The sequence below is a fragment of the Nycticebus coucang genome, chromosome 18, assembly GCF_027406575.1.
Source record: "Nycticebus coucang isolate mNycCou1 chromosome 18, mNycCou1.pri, whole genome shotgun sequence".
Taxonomy (NCBI): Eukaryota; Metazoa; Chordata; class Mammalia; order Primates; family Lorisidae; genus Nycticebus; species Nycticebus coucang.
In genome coordinates this window covers 57,368,536-57,385,931 of record NC_069797.1, presented here as the reverse complement: position 1 = coordinate 57,385,931, position 17,396 = coordinate 57,368,536, and the positions used below count along the sequence as shown (strand labels likewise).

The 17,396-nt window shown below is 47.9% G+C and overlaps 1 pseudogene; it reads right to left on the bottom strand.

Annotated features, from left to right (window-relative positions):
* Positions 1-216: 216 nt before the first annotated feature.
* On the bottom strand, positions 217-3,248 carry LOC128570527 (ras-related protein Rap-1b-like; annotated as a pseudogene).
* Positions 3,249-17,396: the final 14,148 nt, after the last annotated feature.

Here is a 17,396-nt window from a genome sequence, read left to right as displayed (position 1 = left end):
GGTGGATGAAGAATGTCTCTTAGCAGTAATACCGGATGTAGCGTCTGGTTTTACCAGCTGCATACTCTAGGACTATTGTATAAGTAAAAATCTCTTGTGATACTGGAAAGTGATTAGAATGTGCAAACTGATATAGTAGCTTTCACCCGCTTCTTAAAGGGTACCACCACAGGAAAGTCCATTTAAGATGTTGGTAGGTTTAACAAAGCTGGAATGCTGGCACTGTTGAATTGGGCAACAGTTCTTCAGACCTGGCTCAGAGCTACAATGCATTTAGTATATTAAAGCAGCTGACATGATGACTTTTTGCAAGGCTTCCCAGGCACTGGAGTTTTTCTGTTAATTTGCCCCACTAGGTCATTAAAATATCTCATTAACATTCTTTTTTTTTTTTGTAGAGACAGAGTGTCACTTTATGGCCCTCGGTAGAGTGCCGTGGCCTCACCCAGCTCACAGCAACCTCCAACTCCTGGGCTTAAGCGATTCTCTTGCCTCAGCCTCCCGAGTAGCTGGGACTACAGGCGCCCACCACAACGCCCGGCTATTTTTTGGTTGCAGTTTGGCCGGGGCTGGGTTTGAACCCGCCACCCTCGGTATATGGGGCCGGCGCCTTACCGACTGAGCCATAGGCGCCACCCCCAACATTCATTTTTGATTTTGCAGGAGACTCTAAGAACGCACAGTTGTTCCACCGTCTTGCTAGATTTTGACCTAGCTTGTTCCTTTCCTACAAGTCTTTCATCTTCCAAGTCACACTTATTACCAACCAGAATCATTGGAACATCATCAGTGTCTTTAACTCAAAGAATCTGTTCTCTCAGATCTTGTAAGTCATTAATGTGGACTGAGCTGTGATGGAATAAACTAATGCAAAGCCTTGTCCATTCTTCATGTACAAATCCCTCATTGCTGTAAATTGTTCCGTTCCTGCAGTATCCAAGATCTCAAGCATACACTGCTGTGCGTCTACTTCAACTTGCTTTCTATAAGAATCTTCTATCGTAGGATCCTATTTTTCTTTCTTTCTTTTTTTTATTGTTAAATCATAGTTGTGTACATTAGTGCAATCAAGGGGTACAATGTGCTGGTTTCATATACAATCTGAAATATTCTCATCAAACTGTTCAATGCAGCCTTCATGGCATTTTCTTAGTTATTTTATGTAGACATTTGTATTCTGCATTTAGTAAGTTTCGCCTGTACCCATTCTAAGATGCACTAGGTGTGGCCCCACCCATCACCCTCCCTCCAACCTAACCCCCCACCTCCCTTCCCCTTCCTTGGCCCTTTCCTTGTAGTCTTGTGCTATAGTTGGGTTATAGACTTCATGTGAAAGCTATAATTTAGCTTCATAGAGAGCTGAGTACATTGGATACTTTTTCTTCCATTCCTGAGATACTGTGCTAAGAAGAATATGTTCCAGCTCCATCCATGTAGACATGAAAGAGGTAAAGTCTCCATCTTTATTTAAGGCTGCGTAATATTCCATGGTATACTTGTACCACAATTTGCTAGTCCATTTGTGGGTCGATGGGCACTTGGGCTTCTTCCATGACTTAGCAATTATGAATTGGGCTGCAATAAACATTCTGGTACAGATGTCTTTGTTATATTGTGATTTTTGGTCTTCTGGGTATAAACCTAGTAAAGGAATTATAGAATCGAATGGCAGGTCTATTTTTAGGTCTCTAAGTATTCTCCAAACGTCCTTCCAGAAGGAACGTATTAGTGTGCATTCCCACCAGCGGTGTAGAAGTGTGCCCTTTTCTCCACATTCACGCCAACGTCTCTGATTTTGAGATTTTGTTATGTGGGCTACTCTTACTGGGGTTAGGTGATATCTCAAAGTAGTTTTGATTTGCATTTCTCTGATGATTAAGGATGATGAGCTTTTTTTTCATGTGTTTGTAGACCGTGCGTCTGTCTTCTTTAGAGAAGTTTCTCTTCAAGTCCCTTGCCCACCCTGAGATGGGATCACTTGTTCTTTTCTTGCTAATACGTTTGAGTTCTCTGTGGATTCTGGTTATTAGACCTTTATTGGAGGTATAATCTGCAAATATTTTCTCCCATTCTGAGGGCTGTCTGCTTGCTTTACTTACTATGTTCTTGGCTGTGCAGAAGCTTTTTAGTTTGATCAGGTCCCAGTAGTGTGTTTTTGATACTGCTTCAATTGCCTGGGAAGTCCTCCTCATAAAATATTCACCCAGGCCTATTCCTTCAAGAGTTTTCCCTGCACTTTCTTCAAGTGTTTTTATAGTTTCATGTCTTAAGTTTAAATCTTTTATCCAGTGAGAGTCTATCTTAGTTAATGGTGAAAGGTGTGGGTCCAGTTTCCAGTCCCTGGAAAACACTAGGGACTCTACTACAAAACTTTTAGACGTGATCAAGGAATACAGCAATGTCTCAGGCTACAAAATCAACACCCATAAATCTGTAGCCTTTATATATACCAACGATAACCAAACCGAAAAAACAGTCAAGGACTCTATTTCTTTCACAGTAGTGCCAAAGAAGATGAAATATTTGGGAGTATACCTAACAAAGGATGTGAAAGATCTCTACAAAGAGAACCATGAAACTTTAAAAAAAGAAATAGCTGAAGATGTTAACAAATGGAAAAACATATCATGCTCATGGCTGGGAAGAATCAACATTGTTAAAATGTCTATACTACCGAAAGCAATATATAATTTTAATGCAATTCCTATTAAAGCTCCATTGTCATATTTTAAAAATCTTGAAAAAATAATACTTCGTTTTATATGGAATCAGAAAAAACCTCGAATAACCAAAACATTACTCAGCAATAAAAACACAGCAGGAGGAATCGCTACCAGACCTGCGACTGTACTATAAATAGATAGTGATCAAAACAGCGTGGTACTGGCACAAAAACAGAGAAGTAGATGTCTGGAACAGAATAGAGAACCAAGAGATGAATCCAGCTACTTACCCTTATTTGATCTTTGACAAGCCAATTAAAAACATCCAGTGGGGAAATGATTCCCTATTTAACAAACGGTGCTGGGTGAACTGGCTGGCAACCTGTAGAAGACTGAAACTGGACCCACACCTTTCACCATTAACTAGGATCATATTTTTCAACAATAATCCCTTGAACAAATTGTACAGTCAGAGCCGACTTTCCAACACCTCCTGAGCCAAGAAGGACTAGCTTATACTCAGGCATGATGCAAATTTGTCAATACTTAGTACCTCTCACGCTGTCCCCGGGTCCCCGCAGCCAGCGTCGCTTCCTCCGGGTCGCTCTTCCCGGCGCCACCGCTCTCCTGCCGGGGCTCCGGCTGCTTTACAAGCCTCAGGAAAACAACTTCAGCTCAACCAATCAGAAGCAGCCGATAAACTTATAATTGTATAACTAGGGACTTTACAATTTTATGGACTTTATAAGGCAACTGTGTAACTGCAACTAATTAAATATTTATTTCTTTATTTCTTAAATTTTTTTTTTGTAGAGACAGTCTCACTGTACCGCCCTCGGGTAGAGTGCCGTGGCGTCACACAGCTCACAGCAACCTCTTAACTCCTGGGCTTCCGCGATTCTCTTGCCTCAGCCTCCCGAGCAGCTGGGACTACAGGCGCCCGCCACAACGCCCGGCTATTTTTGGGTTGCAGTTCGGCCAGGGCTGGGTTTGAACCCGCCACCCTCGGTATATGGGGCCGGCGCCCTACTCACTGAACCACAGGCGCCACCCTAATTAAATATTTTCTTTGCTTCTTTCTTGTGTTCCCTTGGTGGAGCTTCTGAACCACTTTTGGTTGAAGCTGCCTGATTCATGAATTGTTTACACAAATAAACTCTTAAAAATTTTTATTATGCGGCTGCGCCTGTGGCTAAAAGGAGTAGGGCACCGGCCCCATATACCGGAGGTGGTGGGTTCAAACCCAGCCCCAGCCAAAAAACTGCAAAAAAATTTTTTTTTATTATGCCTCAGTTTACTCTCTCTCTCTTTTTTTTTTTAGAGATGGGATCTGACTCTGTTATCTAGGCTGGAGTGCAGTTGCGCAGTCACAGCTCACTGCTACCTCTTCCTCCTAGGCTCAAATGATCCTCCTGTCTCAGCCTCCTGACTAGATGGGACTACAGGATTATGCCCCCACACCTGGCTAATTTAAAGCTTTTTTTTTTTTTTTTTTTGTAGAGACAGAGTCTCACTGTACTGCCCTCGGTAGAGTGCCGTGGCCTCACACAGCTCACAGCAACCTCTAACTCTTGGGCTTACGCGATTCTCCTGCCTCAGCCTCCTGAGCAGCTGGGACTACAGGCGCCCGCCACAACGCCTGGCTATTTTTTTTTTTGCAGTTTGGCCGGGGCTGGGTCCGAACCCGCCACCCTCGGCATATGGGGCCGGCGCCCTGCTCACTGAGCCACAGGCGCCGCCCCTAATTTAAAGCTTTTTAAATTTTTTTTCTAGAGACAAAGTCTTGCTATGTTGCCCAGGCTGGTCTTGAACTCGTGGCCTCAGCTGATCTTCCTGCCTTGGCCTCCCAAAGTGCTAGGATTACAGGCTGTGAGCCATTGTGCTGGCCTCATTTTACCTTCTTAAAGACATGTTATTAAATTTCTGTTTGTTTTTGTCTTGTCAATTTGTCTTTTGTTGTAGGGGTCTATTCCAACTAAGAACTATAAAGAGCTGAGATAAAATTAGTTTTCTTCACCTACAAAATAACACGTATTTTTGTTTGAGATTAAACATTTAACTGTTTTTCAACTTGTTGTTATAATAGATAATGAGCTATGTCTGTATAAGAAAAAAGACGTGTGTGTGTGTGTTTTGGTCCACAAAAAGAAAGTTACTTGTAAGGGGAAAGAGAAAGAACAGAGTAGAAAGGGTAAGGATATAGGCTCGGCGCCTGTAGCTCAGCGACTAGGCGTCAGCCACATACACAGGAGCTGGAGGGTTCGAATCCACCCTGGGCCTGCCAAACAACGACAACTACAACCAAAAAATAAAAATAGCTGGGCGTTGTGGTGGCCTCCTGTAGTCCCAGCTACTTGGGAGGCTGAGGCCAGAGAATCACTTAAGACCAAGTGTTGGAGGTTGCTGTGAACTATGATACCACGGCACTCTACCCAGGGCGACAGCTTGAGACTCAGTCTCAAAAAAAAAGGCAACTAAGAAAGGGCAAGGATATAAGATAAAATGCTTTGACTTTGTGTTGTTTTGGAGATTTGATTTTGGAACCATGTAAATATTTTACATAATCATAAAGATAATAAATGCAATAGATGAAAACATATCAAACCTACCTATATCGAACGTATCTCAATTCACAAGTTTATAATGATCAAAGAAAATCTCTGTTGGTCATCTTTGAAGGATGCTGGGTAATCATCTCATCACTTTGAAAACTCATATATAAAAGGAAATGATTTATTTACCTTGCTTTTCCTGTGAGAACTGTGCCTGGGTGGGGGGGACAATATGGCAGATGTGGTGGGAAGGAGGGTGATTCTTTTTTAGAAGTGCTCCAGGTGTTAAAAGATAACTTGGCACGTTAGAATTTTAAAGTTAATTTGAGCAGACAGTATTTGTGAATTGGGCAGCTCTAAACCAGGCTATGCTGAAGGGGTGTGAAGGAGAAGTATTTTGGGGGTAGACCTGGTAGCAGAGCAAAGAAATTATCTGCTTGATTCAAGCGCAGAACATTCCAGTGAAAGCCCTTAGTTAGCGGTTAGTTGCTGGTTTTGATCGGCTAAAATCATATACTGAGTGAGGTTTTGATTTGCTTACATAGGAACACAGACCACTGGAACCACTGTCTCTGACCTCCCTTATATATATTTTTGCCTTGGCTAGAGTGCTGTGGCGTCATTATAGCAACCTCAAACTCCTGGGCTGGAATGATCCTCCTGCCTCAGCCCCCTGAGTAGCTGGGACTACAGGCACCTGCCACAATACCCAGCTAATTTTTGTATTTTTTTGTAGAGATGGTCTTATTCTTGCTTAGGCTGGTCTTGAACTGAGCTCAAGCGATCCTCCTGCCTTGGGATCCCTCCAATGCTGGGATTACAGGCATTCCAATTAGTTATTTCAACACAGATAATAAATAAAGAAGGAATGATATGATTAGAGTATCAACATTTTGCATCCCCTAATGAATGAAGGGGAGCCATGCATCAATTATCGAAGGCTGCAAAAATCACGAGAAACACCTGTATCCCTCTAGCATCGGGTATGAATTGTCCCTGTTAAGAAGAGGGAGGATGCTAGGTCTAACTAGCAGTTTCAGGCAACACCCAGGACAGGGGAACGTAGGAAACGGCACCATGGGAATGCAGCCGGCAAATTCGAGACGAGATGGACACACGATCTTACTTGTTTCTCCAACAAATGAATTGCAAGGGGGAAAGAAAAGAGGTGGAGGAGTTACCTCGAGATTGAAAACCTGAAGTAAGGTACACAGAGCCAACCGCCTTGGATTCTGAGTAAAAACAAAACCAATCATTTATGAGAGAGGAATTTAAACACCGATTAGATATTTGATTATATTAGGGAGTTACGACTTTTCCTTTTTTTATTGCTTCAGGTTAATTGAGAGTACGAAGAATCACATTATGCTGTTTGCGTTTGTTAGGTAAGTCCCTCTTCTGTGTCCTGCCCGCAAGACGGGTGCCACACCCCTCAAGTAGGAGCGCTCCGTCTTCCTCCCTCCTCCCTTCTCCTACTCCCTCAATCTCCTGCCCCGCACCTTGAATTGATTGGAGTTTTTCTCTCATGTGGGTGTGTATTACCTCACCTACTGGCTTCATATTGTATATTAAGAAATGATTATTCATTATTTTAGGTGGGATATTTGCATGTGGTTGTATGAAAGAAAAAAGAGCTCTCATGAGTTGGTTACATATGGAAATATTTATGAAAAAATGATCTGACTGTGGAATTTGTTTGACAAAAATACGTGGGAGGAGGGAGGAGGGAGGAGGTGGGCGGAGCATAACACTGATGATGACCTGATACTCACTGACTTCGGGTAATGGGTGCATGGTGGTCTATTGTTTTTCCTACTTTGGTGCATGTTTTCGTTTTTCCATTAATAGAAGAGTGACAAGTATGTGTCTTGAGTCTCTTTCTGTGCTGATAAACAGAATTCTACAACAAGGCTTTTTAGTGGCTACATCATTTTCTTATGTCTGGATGCAGAGTAAATAATGTAAGCAATCCCCTTTGGGTGGGCACCTCAATTGTTTACAATCCCTTGTTCTTATCCACAGCCCTGGAACCAACGTCCTGGTGGATAATTCAGAATGCAAGTCCCTCAAAATGTTTTAGGATTAATTCCTTTAAGTGGGGTTTCCAGATGAATAGATAAGCATGTTTAAGGTGTTTGCCACACTGACCTGCAGAGACAAATTGGTTCACTTTCCCTCTAGTGGCCCATGTGAGATCTCTCTAGCCCTCTTTCCCTGAGTCTTCTCAAACTCTTCCCTCCCTTGGCTTCTGTGACCCTCAGATCTCTGCTAAGGACTTCACAAATATTAGTTCATCTTGTTTAATCATCAATTCAATGGGGAAGGTACTTTTATTATCACCATTTTATAGCTGGGGAGACCAAAGTTCAGAGAGGGTAAGTAACCAGCCCAAGGACACACAGCTCCTAGTAAGTTGTGATGGGCACACAGAGCTGCCTGAACCAATGGCTGTATCAACGGGCAGCTGTCTCATTGTCTTCCTTGCTGGCTCTCCTGCTTTCTCTGGCCTTCTACATGGTCCAAATGTCTGATTCCTGCTCCCTTGGGTCTCTCATTCATTTCCTCTGCAGCACACTCATTCCCCACCAGCTCCATGAAGATGCCTCTGAAATTTGCACCTCAGTTCATTAATGGTTCTTAGGAGTTTCTACTTCTAGGTCTCTCTGAGAGTGAGTGGGTGTCAAAGTCACAGCAGCTCAGTGAACCAGAAAAATCTCTGGGGCAAAAGTCCCTGGCCCAAGGCTTTGCCTGTGGGAGCTTTACTACCTCGGTAAGTATTTACATCTTTTGTACTAACCTGGACAGACATGGAAAGCATTCTCTTTTGTAAAGTATCACAGCGGAAAAGCAAGTATCCGCTGTATTCAATGCTAATACGAAGCCAGCAGATGAACTAATACACACTCACCCAAGAGAAGAAGTCAATTCAATTCAAGTTGGGGGAAAGGGAGAGAGGAGGAAGGGGGATCAGTGTGTTCTCACCTAATGGCACAATGTAAGGGTATGTGGCACACCTTAATAAATGGCACAGCTCACTTGAGCTCAAACTCTTGGCTCAAGTGATTCTTTTGTCTCAGCCTCCCAAGTAGCTATGACTACAGGCACCCACCACAATGCCTGGCTATTTTTAGAGACAGAGTCTTGCTCTATCGCAGGCTGGTCTGAGCTCAGGAAGTCCACCAGCCTTGGCATACCAGAGTGCTAGGATTACAGGTGTGAGCCATCATGCCTGGCCCGGACTTCACTCTTAAAGTGGAAACTTGCATGTATGTATAAAACTAATAAAATGTGCATGCTTTTCTCTTGTTAATCTGCCTTGTGTTAGTTTGATTTCTAGACCCCTACCAAGGGTAGGGGCGGAGGTGATCTTGCCCTCCTCGGTATCCCAAACATTTAGCACAGGGCCTGGCCTGTAGTAAAGGCTCAATGACGATGCGTCACATGCATGAATGAATGGAGTGCTTATTCACGGTGAGGTCTGTGCACATGTGAGCAATTACTATTATTCCCACTTTGATTACTGTATTTATTATTTCTAGTTGCTTGAAGAACATCTTCACTGGAATATCCTTTCAGGAACCCAAACCCCAGGCTGCTTGGCCCTGACTTCCGACGCCTTGGGTACCACACATTCCTCCCACCTCCTGGTCTCCCAACCCCTTCTCAGTTGCCCTGAAACTTATCCCTGTGCCCTGTTCACTGTCCCAACCCCTGCTATCATGTCCTTTAACTGGGGAGGCCTCTGGTCAGGCTGCTCCTCTGTTCAAAGACCTTTGCTGGCCCCCATGACCTAGTAAACTTCCCACTGGCACAGAAGGACCTGTGCCCAATTGGTATTTCCCTCTACTCCTCCTAGAATCCATGTTTTCCTGCCTCTGTGCTTTGCTCAGGCTGGTCCTTCCACCTGCAGTGTCTCCCTTCACCTCTGCTTGCCCCCAGTCCTACCTGCCCTTGAAGGCCCAGCCTGGAAGTCACTTGCTGCCTCCAGCGCACGCTGTCTCTGTCTTTGGAATCTTTTGGGTGACTTTCTACTCTGGGGGATATCTGGAGCTGAGTTGAGTTTTGGATCATGTCATTTGAAGGCCTCCCTGCCCTCCCTTTGGAAAACATCCCTTCTGTCCCCAGCACAGACACCGCTTTCGCTCAACCAAAGATACTTAAAATTTCAGGCCCGAAGCAGAGATGCAGAGCAGGCGCACTTCTTAAAATGGCCACAAGATGGCAGCACAGACCGGGTTTCTGCACCCTCAGCGCCCGCACCATCCGCGCCGCTCAAGGTTTCTCAGCTCTATCAGGGTAAACCAGGTCCTGTGTGCGGGAGGGTCCTCCTTCTACGGCTGCGGTGGGGGTACCCAGGAAAGAACGTCTGGATTCCATCTGGTGTCCCGCCTCTCCTCCTTCCCCGTGGTCCCTTTCCCACAAAGACCCTGGTGGGGAGCCAGGAGCCCTGCCCAGAGAGTCGGGTTTGAGTCCTGGTTCCGCACTGTGGCCTTTGGCAAGTGTCATCTGTGTACTAGGAAGGGGCCTGTCAGAGAGCTGTGACAAATTCGCTAGTGAATATAATATTCATTTCCCTGTCTACCCCCCCCAGTTTTCCTAAAGGCGAAATGATGGCCTGGGCTAATGTCCAACCACATTCTCTCCCTTTCTGGATTTTATGTGGCCAAGGGGTCCTCCTGGGGCCCCAGAGGGCTCTGTTGTCATCTTAAGGCTCATTTATTATGAGGCAGGACTAGCCCCCCCAGACAGATGCAAAATACCGGGTTTCAAAAATGAGTTTTGCTGTGTGACCTTTGGAAAATTCCTCTAGGTCTCTGGCTGCAGCTGCCCACCCATAAGGGGAGGGGCCACGCTTCCTGGTGGTGGAAGATTGCTAAGATCACAGGACCTACGAGTTACAAGTGTCCGCTCAGCGGCGGCTGCCACCATCTTCATCGTAGTTGTTACTGAGGTCCCTTCTGCTCCGGTCTGCTCCAGCTTCACCCAGAGACCTACTGAGACAGCGAGGGAGGCCTGGGTTAGGGATGCCTAAAACAGGTTTGCCAAGGGGAATCAGGGCGGAGGAAGGACAAAGGTGTCAGCGAAGGTTCAGGGACCTGTCGCTGCCGAGATGGGGTGTTGGAGGTTGGAAGGTGGGGTGGTGCGGCTGCGGGGCCGTCTTCGTGTCCGGCCAGCAGAGGGCGCCGTGAGCACGCGGGGCCTCGGCTTGGGTTTCCTGAGCTTCTCACTGAGAGACTTGCCTGGGGGAGCGGTGATCTCTGCACGTTCACTTGGCTGCGATGGGGGCGAGTTAAGCTGGAGGAGCTGTGGGTGTTGTGACCCTTTGTAGTTGTTGGCCAACGTCCTGTGTGGCAATTGTGGGTTTGTCTGTAATCACCACAGTAAACATTCATTCATTCAACTGCCACTCCTGGGCACCCTCCAAGTGTCAGGGGCTGTGCTGGAGGTAAAAGGCAAACAAGGGGCATGCTCTGAGGACCAGCACCTACAGTTCCCGTGAGAGAGGTCAGCCCAGGGCTTGGGCTGGGGGGATCTGAGAGGAAAGAATAGGTGAACCTCTGGCAGGAAGGCAGGAAGAAAAGGGGAGCCCACAGCAGCTTGGCAGTGTGGATGGGGAGTTGAAGGAATGAGAATGATCTGGGGCAAGTCCCCTCAAACAATGGCCCAAGGGTAGTGGAATACAAACCATGCTGTACATAGAGTTGACAGCAGACAAAGTGTCTGTCCATAAGCAAGTTACAAATGTGTGAGAATGTATGTGTGTGTGTGGGGAGCAGATACCAGAGCTGGAACAAGTAATGTCCCAGGGTCTCACTGCCAGCAGGGATGTCTTGCCGCCTCCCCGTGAAGGCAGGTGGGCTTTATGGGGCAGGAGGGACCAGGTATGTGACTGGTTTGGGGGAGATGGAAGCCCAGGTGAGAGCAGTGGGCCTTGGAATGGAGCAGAGGGGCAGGTGGGAGAGAGAGGGGTGGGGCAGGACAGAGGAGAGTGGGTGGCAAAGCCTGCTGGGAGCCTCTGAGCCTCAGGTAACTTGGCCAAAGCCACACAGAGGGCAGTAAGGACAGGGGTAGTGAGGAAGAATAGTGAAGACCACCTTGGTTCCGTTATGAGGAGTAGAGTGCTCTGATTGGGGAGGTGATGATGATCCCATGTGTCCTGGGCAAACAGAGAGCAGGACCTGAGGGCACCAGACCTCGTGGGGCAGGCCGTCTTATCTGATTTCATACTCTTACATATGGGGAAACTGAGGCTCCTCGCCCAAGACAGTTCAGTTCTTGATCGCATATTTTAAGATGCAGAAAACTGACTGAGAGAAGCTTATCTGGAAAGGGTCAGTTGGGTGTAAACCATTGTCACCACCGCCATTGTCATCACTGTGTACCTGCTGGGTGCTGAGCACTTCCTAACATCATCCCTTTCATATGCACCGCCCCCAAATCAGCAGGGTTCCTGTCCCTCTTTTACAGAGGAGACAGTGAAGGTTCAGAGAGGTTAAATAACAGACCCAAGGCCACACAGTCAGTAAGAGAGTGAGCTGGGATTCACACCTGGAGCCTGGTTCGAGTGCCCTCCTGCCTGGCCTGTGTGATTGCCTTTGCTAGGGAACAGCTGGTGAGGCTGTCACAGGGTGAAGGGCTGTCCTGGGGGCAGGGGGGGCGTTCCACCCGTGCATAGTCCACAGAAGCCTGTGGGCAGGGGAGGTGCTGATTTCATGTGCAAATGAACTTTCCAATCCTCAGAGCTGCCCAGCCACAGAATGGGCTCTACTTAGGAGTAGAACATGCTATGCCACTTCCTAGAACACGCAAGTGACCCCTGTTGTCCTGGATGTTTTAACCTTGCCAATCACCCAGCATTGGAGGCTCTGTCTGGTTTGGTCCCCTTTTTGCTCCAGGCTTCTCTCGTCTGTCTCCCCATCACCTTTGTGTTCTTGCCACTCAGTCCTTTCAGCAACTTGCCGAGCACACTCCTTGCCTCTGGGACTTTGTGTATGTGGTTCCTCTCCCCATCTGGCTCACTCATCCATTCTTTAGGCCCTTGGTGACACCCAACAAGGTCAAGTCACCACATGTGCTGCTCCCCCTAAATCTGTCTCCTCACACTTTCATGACATTATGAAATTATAGACTCTTGTTCTGACTGTCAGCTCTAGGAGGGCAGGACCACACTTTCTTGTTCTCAGGTGTTTCTCCAGCATCTGGCATGGCACCTTGCGTGGTGTTCTAGAAGTTTGTTGAAAGAATGAAGGTCAGAAAGAGTGATGAAAGGACACAGGCCAAATGCATGGGGGCAGGGGGGCGGTTCGTAGGTCAGCTGCTGACCTTCAAGCCTCCTCCAGTCACCCTTTGGCTGCAGTTCATATTCTTTGATCAATTCCCCAGGAACTAGTGATTCAGAGCCACAGTTGGCAAGCATTTAGGCTCCCCATTGGCACTGTCAGGTGTTTTCTCACTGATCAAATAACAAATCGGGGTGAAGTGAAACTTTTTAGTGGGTAGTAGCTTGGAACCTTCAAGCCTTGCCTAGGATAGTTTGCGCGCTGGTCACTGCCATCTCTGGTGGCACCAGCTAGCCGGCTCTCAGAACCCAGGTGAGCTTTTGCTTACCCTCTCTGGGCTCCTAGCTGCACTTCTCAAAGTAGCCACTGGGCGGAGGCAGACGCTAAGAGTCAGGGCTCAGCGCCGCTTGGCCCGTCCCAAAGCCTGCTTGCAGGGGGCGCTGCTGCTCCGCCAGGTGAGTGGGTGAGGTCAGCAGGCAGCTGCTGGCCAGGTGCACCTGTATCAGTAGGCAGAGGTTGGCTAAGGGTGGCTGAGTCCGACCCATCCGGAGTGCTAACAGCAGTAGGAATGGAGGGCTTTGTGGCTTCCTTACTCTTGCTCGTTTGTACCTGAGGCCCTGCTTTATAGATTTATAGGTCAACTGTGAAGGGCTGTGGGCCTCTGCCACAACCACTCCACTGTGCCCTTGCATTGTGAAACAACCCTTGGATGAGTGGGCCTGTCTGTGTTCCAATAAATCTTGATTTGTGGACACTGAAGTTTGAATTTCATTCAATCTTTATGTGTCACAAAATACAGTTGTCCCTCAGGATGTGGGGCACTGGTGTCAGGATCTCACTTGGATAGCAAAATCCGCAGATGCTCACATCCCTAATGTGAAATGATGTAGTTTCTGCATAGAACCTATGCACATCCTCCCATATACTTTAAATCATTTCTAGATTACTTGTAATACCGAATACGATGACAAAAAAAAAAGCCTGCGCATGTTCAGGACAGATGCAAATTTTTTTGGAAAGTGTTTTCCATCCTTGGTTGGTTGAATCTGCAGATGTGGAGGGGCAACTGTATTGTTCCTTTGATTTTTTTTTTTTTTCTTGAGACAGGGTCTTGCTTTGTTGCCCTGGCTACAGTATAGTGGCATCATCATAGCTCGTTATAAACTTGAACTCCTGGGCTCAAATGATCTTCCTGCCTCAGCCTCCCAAGTAGCTGGGACTAAAGGCATCACCATCATGTCTGACTAATTTTTCTATTTTTTGTAGAGATGGAGTCTCTTTCTTGTTCAGGTGGCTGGTCTCAAACTCCTGGCCTCGAGTGATCCTCTAGCCTTAGCTTCCCAAAGTTCTAGGATTGCAGGTGTGAGCCACCATGCCCAGTCTGTTCTTTTGATTTTTTTTTTTTGAGATAGAGTCTCACTCTGTGCTCTGGGTACAGTGCTGTGGTGTCATAGCTCACAGGAGCCTCAAACTCCTGGGGTCAAGCTACAGGCGCCCGCCGCAATACCTGGCTAGTTTTTTAATTTTTAGTAGAGAGGGGGTCTTGCTCTTGCTCAGGTTAGTCTCGAACTCCTGAACTCAGGCAATACACCTACCTCAGCCTCCCAGAGTACTAGGATTACAGGCGTGAGTCACTGTGCCCAGCCTTGTTCTTTTGATTTTTTAAAAGAACTACCTAGGCTTGGTGCTTATAGCTCAATGATTAGGGCACCGGCCACATACAATGGGGCCGAAGGGTTTGAACCCGGCCTGGACCTGCTAAACGACAGTGACAACTGCAACAACAACAAAAAAATAGCCAGATGGGTGGCACCTGTGGCTCAAGAAGTAAGATTGCCAGCCCCATATACTGGAGGTGGTGAGTTCAAACCCAGCCCTGGGCCAAAACTTGAAAAAAAAAAAATAGCCAGGTGTTGTGGCAGGAGCCTGTAGACCCAGCTACTTGGGAGACTGAGGCAAGAGAATCACATAAGCCCAAGAGTTTGAGGTTGCTGTGAGCTGTGATGCCACAGCAGTCTACCGAGGGTGACATAGTGAGACTCTGTCTCAAAAAAAAAAAAAATAAAGGAACTACCTAAAAATGTAAAAATTATTCTTAGCTCTTGGGCCATGTGAAAATAGGCAGGGTGACCCTGACTCATTAAAATCTCCAGTGAGTGCCTGGCATATAGCGGGTGCTCACTTAATGGTAGGTGTTGCCAACTACCTGTCACCACTCAACAGGGTCCATAAGTCCCATCCTCCTCAGCCCTTCTATGGGATGGGACTTAATCCCTCCAATTTTGGCTGCCCCCCCCCAACTTTGTAGAAAGTGTTCAGTGAAGGTTAGCTGTCACCTGTCCTCCCGACAGGGTGCCTGCTGCACTGCCCACCGGCTGGCCTTCGCTCTTGCAGTTGCCTTGTCCCAGTGAATTTCCTGTCCTTGTTATCTCTTAAGGTTCAATCTTGTTGGTCTCTTTTTAAAAATTCAATTTGATTGTGGTATGAGTTACCTAAAATAAAATTCACCTATTTTAAGTGCAGAGTTCGAGTTTTGCCAAATATACACACCCAAGGAACCTCCACCACAGTCAAGAGAGAGAACATTGCTTCACTCCAAAAGCTTCCCTGGGCCCCTTCCCAGTTGGCTTGGACTTAAAAAAAGAAGAATCTACTGAGGCTCGGCGCCTGTGGCTCAAGTGGCTAAGGCGCCAGCCACATATACCTGAGCTGGTGGGTTCGAATCCACCCTGGGCCTGCCAAACAATGACGGCTGCAACCAAAAAATAGTCAGGCGTTGTGGCGGGCACCTATAGTCCCAGCTAATTGGGAGGCAGAGGCAGGAGAATTGCTTGAGCCCAGGAGTTGGGGGTTGCTGTGAGCTGTGATGCCACAGCACTCCACCCAGGGTGACAGCTTGAGGTTCTATCTCAAAAAAAAAAAAAAAGAATCTACTGATCATCAATGCTTGCAATGTGGCAGGTGAGCCTTGACTAGTTTGGGGAATGTGGAGAAGTGGGGGCAGTGGTCACAGAGGGAGAACTTGGGGCTGCAGGAGCCAGGAGTCTGCCCACCTGCCATGGGTGGAAGGCAGAGCTGGGATGTGAATCCAGCCGCCTCCCTTGACCGCTACCCTGCCTGCCTTTTCCCCAGCACCCTTCATGTGCTGGGGGCCAGTTTGTGCACATCTCATCCGGTCTCTACTACTCCAAATGTGGCCTGGGACCAGCAACCTCTCAGGCCACTCCCACAACTACAATTTCAAAGCTGAGAAGTGCTGTCTTTCCCCGGGCAGTGGTGGTTGCGTTTATGTCCCTGTCCCTGCTTGACTGTGACCTCTGGAGGCAGGGGCTGAGCACTTTGGTGCTCTTTCCCTTCAGCCCCCATGAATCAAAGTTGAATTCATAGTTGAAGAGAAGGGCAGGAGGTCAGAACTTTGGGGGTTCAGGTGAGGGGCTGTGTATCTAAGGGGCTGGTGGGGAAGTAAGGCCAGAGGGCAGGAGTGGTCTTTCCCTTTGGAGGCTGGAGGTCTGGTTCCGCACTCAGTGTGGTCCAAGGAGACCGGGGTCTGTGTTCATTTGCATGTCATTTGCACGTGTGGAGTATATCTCTGGGGGTTGTGGGGAGGCTCTAGGGCTGCAGAGGGGTCCTGGAGCAGGCCTGGGTGTCAGCACCCACCCTCTTTGGGTAAGGAGAGGGCCTGCCAGATCCTCCTTGCTCTGGGGCTGGGCTGTTTCTAACTTCCTGCCTTTGCTCCCCAGGGTCCTCTGTCTGTAATGCCCTTCCCTGCAGTCCCTGTCACAATTCTATGATCCGGGTGCTGGTTGCATGAGTGGGTTCACTCTGAAAGTTCATTGAGTTGTACAGTGGTTACACGTGAATCTTCTGTAGATAAATAAAAAGTTGCAAGAAGACCAGTGCTAGCTGTCAGAAAGAATCCTGTGCATGTGCCACTGGTCAGGAGACCTTCTCTGGCACCTCCCTGCCTCCTGCCCACCCTTCGTCGTGAAGCCCTGGTGGACTCTGAGGTGTGAATTTTATTTACTTACTTTTCTCTCCTGCTGGACTGGGAGCTACCTGAGGCCAGGGCCATGTCCTGTTCATTTCCGGGTCCCCTGGCTTGGAAGCTGGCACAGAGCAGGCACTGAATACGTGGGTGACTCCTTACCTTCTCTGGGGTATACCAAGGAGCCACCTAGAAGGGCAGCAGCCCAGGGCTAGAAGTGAGCTGAGGGGTGGAGGTGTAATACAGGAGACCCTGGGTGGAGTGGGTGTGGGGGACTGCTGACATTTGTCCTCAGCAACCTGCCCTCCTCAGAGCTGGTGCCCTGGTCTCTTGCCACTGCTCTCTCTAGCCTGTGGCACCACCTCTTGTGTGTTCACCTCAACCTTGAGACACTCTGGGTCCCTGCTGAGCCCCTGTTCAGACTTGGGGAGAAGGGCGGCAGAGGCCTGGCTTCTCTGGACTTGGACTCTGTGCTGGGGCAACTCTGGACCTGCCTGACCAGGAGCCTGACTCACCCCTGCACCCCCTCTGCCCTGCATGTTGGGGCCTCCCTGCCGCCGGAGTTATAGGAACCCATAAAAAGGCACACAGCCCCCTCCCCACTGTCTGGAGCTTGTCATAGGAGGACTTTGGGCAATTGATTAGCCTTTCTGGCCTCAGTTTCCCTTTTTTATTAAGTAGGGAGAAACAATTGTGGCAGCTGTGAGGTCAGACAACTTGGAGGGTGTGGGGGACCAGGAAACATGAGGAGCAAAGGGCTGTGGGGGCTGAAAGGATGGTTAGTGAGGGGCCATGCAGGCCTCCCCCTTCCGCTGGGCTGGGGTCTGCCCTGTGGGGCCATGCAAGGGGGTGGGAACATAGTTGGGGAGAGCACAGGAGGGTCAGCGCCTGGGTGTTTGCTCAACTTGATCCTAAC